Here is a 5755-nt window from a genome sequence, read left to right as displayed (position 1 = left end):
TAGCATGAAATTTGAAAATTATACAATTTTAGCTTTGAGAACTTATTAATTTCCAAGACATTAATAAAACTTCTGGTGTAATATATTAAACTCTGCATATATGACAAATTTAATCTGATTGTAGATAATAGAATACTAGTAGTAGTATAAATATGTGTCTCTATTATAGAGCTCATATTTCTGTTGAATACGTTACACTCTCGGTTAAAAAGATAATACATGTATAATATTCTTAATTTTGAGGTAACATATGTACAATTTTTCAGTTTCTACAATGATGATTTATTGAAAACTATCTGTTCTTATTCACAAATATTAAAAGTAGACTAATTTTAAAACGGTATATCTCGGAAATAAAAAATCATATGATGATAAATTAAATTTGATTTTGCAGATGGAAGATAGTACTATGTGATATGATAAACAAAAATAGTAAAAAAAATTACTCTTTTTGATGTCCTTTCGTTTATATGGAAAAAATCGAGTTTCTTTACATTTTTGATAGCTGATTTTTTCGGCTACATTTAGATACACTTAAAAATCTATAAGAAATTACTTTTATTTTCAAAACTTAAAGCGCGTTTACTTTATATTTGTGTCTAATGTATCATTTTGTCCAAGAAATTTTAACTGTTCCTTTTCTTTTTCTTTTTTTTTTTTTTGTTTTATTAGAAACGAAAAAGAACGTTGTTTTGTTATCTTTCAAAAAATCTGTTTATCCTAGGATCATAATGTGGTCATGTCATTCACTAAAATTGAAAAATTGTACAGCATGACTTGCTCGCTAGTACATTTAAAGGAAGTACTGCCTAAGCAGAAAACATTAATACTTGAAATTTTATAGCTCACACATATACGCATACAAATGCAGTCGCAGTACATATTCATGATTATCGGTACTTATGATGATAGTGCTTTTGAGTCCACTAGTGAGCGAATTACCCTGTACAATTTTTCAATTATATATTGTATATATGTTACCTTAAAATTAAAAATAACACACATGTGTTATCTTGTGGATTGGGAGTGTAGATATCCATGTCAACTAGAGCCTAATATATTGTTGAGGGGGTCTAGTTGACATTCTTTTATCTTCCTCATCGAGAATATTTCCTATTGGTACATAATGTAAAGACACACTGGTCATGGTCATCTCGAGTTTCTAGGGATCCCTCAGCTCACCAAGGCTGAGTACTCTGCTCTTAAAATCCTCGAAAAGAAATTTACATTTTGTATTTCTTATGAGTGAATATCATTTTTGCTAAATATACATTCCTAAAATCGACTATCTTTGCTATTTTCAGTCCACAAAGGTACTCCTAAATGGGATTTTATATACCATGATAAAATGATAAAAATTCTCCAGAATTTTGAGTTTTTTCAACACTCTGGAATTTTGAATTCTTTGAACACTTTAGAATTTCGAGTTCTTTGAATACTCCAGGGTTTTGAATTCTTATAACTACGAGAAACATAAAATATGCAGTATTTTAATACCACTTAATATGACTGTTCAAAAAAGTCATACAATTTTAAGAACAGCATTGAAATTTAAAATTAACATTTTAAGTCAGAACACATAAAAATTAAGACTAAATATTCAAATATGGAACATGTAACGAATTTGGCAGAAATTGAAGTACATACAAAGCAATTGAAAAGAAACCCACTGTTGATGTTACAATACAAAGAGGATAGAATGAACTTTGCTCTTGAACATATCAGATGGAGGAAAAATAGTGGCATGTCATCTTTTCTGTTGGAGAAAGATTGTCTGTGAATACATCAGATGGCTTGAAAAGGAATCCAGTTATTAAAGTAAGATGACATACAGATAGAGGAGATAACTATGAAAAACAAGACGAACAATGTTGTGTACAACATATGTAGAAAGAAATGATAGCATATCTTATCTGTATTGTTGACAATTTGTTTGTTTTTCAATAATGCAACATATTCGTGTATGTATAAGTTAAAAATTTTGTTTATTTCTATCCATAACTATGGTGATAATTAAAAATATAATAGAAAATATTTAGAGGTAGCTACCACAAAAGATATGGAATAATGAAAAGTAATGGTGAAAGGATATGGTATAATACAGATATGGAAAACAGTTTTATTGAATAAATGATCTAAATCGTTACATCTACATCAATTAAATGAAAATGGTAAATAATAAAAAAAATGTATAAAATATTTATATACATCCTTACTTAAATATGTACTAAAAACTATTGGAAAGAAAAGAAAGTGAATATATTATTAATTGTGAACATATACATTTTCCTTAAATATATTAATTAAAATATATCTTATCACTGCACCAACATGATTTTTTTAATACTTTTGATAATCTAACAGAAAAATGTATTCAAGTAATTTGACTGTAAATTGCAATATTTAATACTATCAAAAAATATTTTATTATAATAAAAAGTCAAGATTACCATAATTTTTTAAAATAATACCATGTGATTTCAAAATACATTTGTAATTTTATACCATTATAATTTACATCGAGATAAATTTATTGATCTAAAATACTATGAAGTCTAAACGATATTGAGCAGCTCATAATCTTCAGGTAATCAGTTATGATGTAGCAATAACTTAACCTTTACACGAGTAAGCGTTTTAGCAGTCTTAAAACGATTTCCCATATATTCACTAACGCCACCACGACTCATATTTGCCATATATATTTACGTAAATATCGTATATGTTGTTGAATTATTTTCTACTTTTACTCATATAATTTTCAAATATTATTCCTAGTATATGTGTCATATTGGTTGCACGATATTGTTTATATAAATTTTAGTCATGAAAGGGTTAATTACTTTCCTACAAATTTTGAGTTGGCAAATATCCTGACTAAATTATCATATGGATCTTATGTTTTTACTTTTTTTAATTTTGTAATTACTGATCATTACCATTAAACTCGTTAAATAAATCATTAATTGTTTTCATGTTTGCATTGGATTTTTGCTTTATATCACAACATGAATCGTCAAGGATCATATCTTTCTAATAAAGCATTTTCGAATGTAAATTTATATGAACTTTCTCCAGCTATTTGATCTTAGTAATACGTAGCCCAAATTTAGTTCCAACCTTTTTGGGCACCCTGTATATATATACAATGTTATATTTTTATTCCTAAAAAATTACGCTCGATCTAATAATAAGACAAGAATACACTGTAATCTTCGGTTCATAAATATCTTGTGTATGTATGAACTTTATACAATATATTTATGTAACGTAAAATAATAATTAAAAAGGTATATTTAAAATATTAAATTATTAAGTTCCACACAAAAATAACGCAACTGTAATGGTAAAAAGCATTTATTATCTTGTTAAAAATAAAAATTGTTCAATAATTTCAATTTTATAAAACTTTTTAAAATTATTTTTTAAATATTTATATTTATGTAAAATACCATCTATAAAAATGAAAGTTTCAGTATTGTTTGCAACCATACATTTTTACAATATCATAAAGCAATTATTGTAGTTTATAGTAGAATGTAAATTTTTTAAATTCATTTCTGAATTTGATTTATTTCCAGAATAACAATGCCCATTCCATCTGAATATATTAAATTTTCTTTCGTCAGAAAAGATATTTTCGTTCCAGAAATCATTTTTATGTATGTATTCTTTTGAAAATGTTTAAAATTTTATGATTTAGAATGAATATCCTTTTTAAAATCGTTGAAAACTTAACTAAACGATTTTTATAGTCGAAGTAGATCTTATTGTATTTTACATATATGTATAATTTCAATATTCGTGTTTCATAATAATTATATCATTACTTTCGTAATTTAAGTCTAACATGTATATTTTATTGGTTAAAGTTATAATATGAAGAATTCGAATACTTTCGTGAGCCACTGTTGAAAACTTAAAAAAATGAAGTATTTTACAAATGTTTTAGAATAACCTTTCATAATAAATATTGAGAAATTGATTTATTCGAGACATTCTATAAACTAGTAAATATTAGCAAAGATTATATGAACATTGAACAAAAATAACTAGTTTGATTACGTGGTAAAATATTTTTTTCCATCAAGGTAATGCAAAACCACAGACACTACGATGTGATCTATCGTTACTATTAAATTATATATTTAATAGAATATTAATCAAAATTAAAGGTTCTAGTAACAAGTCATTGTACGGAACATTGATAACCTAGTAGCAATGTGTTAGTCTTTTATTTGTTTGTTATTTTTTTGCAAAACAAAATAAAAATAAAATAATAATAATAATTAAGTAAAATAACAAGATGTAAATAACCGTTAAAATATTTAACTTTTGCATATCCTCCTTATTTGTATCGTAGCTCATAAAATAACAAAAATAAGATTTTTATAAATGTTCATTAATTTTTTAATATTTTAGGGTATCGAGAATTCCATGGTGTCTTTATCATAACAAAACTATTATTACTTCATTATCTTTTTCAAATTTAAGAAAAGTTACATTAAAAACGTAAAAATATTATACTATTTTAATTTTAAAACATTAACATTTTTTTTTTTAAATAAATTTGGATAATGAAGTAACAATTATTTGAGCTGTTGTACAAATACTTTTATATTTTCGTTATATAGTACTCTAAAACATTAATTTTAGGACTATAATTTACTATTTCAAAAATAATATTTTTTTTTCATTGTTAAATTCCAGAAAGATTAACAATTAAAATATTCTATTAAAATCACGTATCTTTAAAAGCTTCACTCAAAAAGCGTATTTAAAATGAACTTATTTAAAAAATGTCTTAAGAATATTTTATGGAATGCTGAACATAGTCGTCATAAATTAATTCATAATCTATAACTTAGGCATATGAGTACTATTTCTTTCGATAGAAAATTATCAAGTTCGTATATCACTCGTTACGCATTTATACGATGTGTATTTTGCCTAATCATAAAATATAAGAAAGAATAAATAAACAAATTTATTCTATGTACTGAATCTCACTTTGTTCAAATGGCAAAAAATTAGTATAAAAACTATCGTTAATTACACAAATTTAATCTAAGGTTAAAGACGTCGCTTGTAGAAATATGAAGTTTAAAACACTGAATATATTATTATCTTACTTGACTTCATAGTGAAATAATATTAAACTGATATAGATTAGAAATAATTTTGAATTAAACTTGAAATAGAATGAAATTGTTAATGTGAGCAGACAAAATGTTTTAATTTGTAGTAACCAAGACTTTAATACAGTGAATATTGAGTTTAATATTATGAATGTAAACAAGTAATTAGCTTGATCATTTTTCACAACAAAAATTAAAATAAAATAAAATGAAGTAACTTTCTGGGAAATTAGTTTCCTTCATTTATAATAGATTCTTTTTTTATTTTGATTATTTTACAAATTTCAAAAATTATTTGAGAAATTTATAATTAAAACACAATAATTTTGAAATATATATACATCAATGAATACATATAATTCTTGATATAAGAAATCAACTATATAATTAACAATAAAATGAAATAAAACATAATCTCAAGTAACTTAAATAATTGTTGATAAAAATGATTCAATCAAGAGTTTTAAAGTTAGTGTGAAATTATGATAGTTCAATATAATATAAAAATTAAAATAATAAACAAAATTTCTTTATGTAAAAATTATTATATGTAACAAATAAATTTATCTTTTTAATAATACCTCTATTTATCTTTTTAATAATAACAAAATTTTGTT

Source organism: Eufriesea mexicana, unplaced genomic scaffold, assembly GCF_001483705.2.
Source record: "Eufriesea mexicana isolate 0111107269 unplaced genomic scaffold, ASM148370v2 scaffold325, whole genome shotgun sequence".
In the NCBI taxonomy this organism is placed as follows: domain Eukaryota; kingdom Metazoa; phylum Arthropoda; class Insecta; order Hymenoptera; family Apidae; genus Eufriesea; species Eufriesea mexicana.
Note: the sequence above shows the minus strand (reverse complement) of the source record.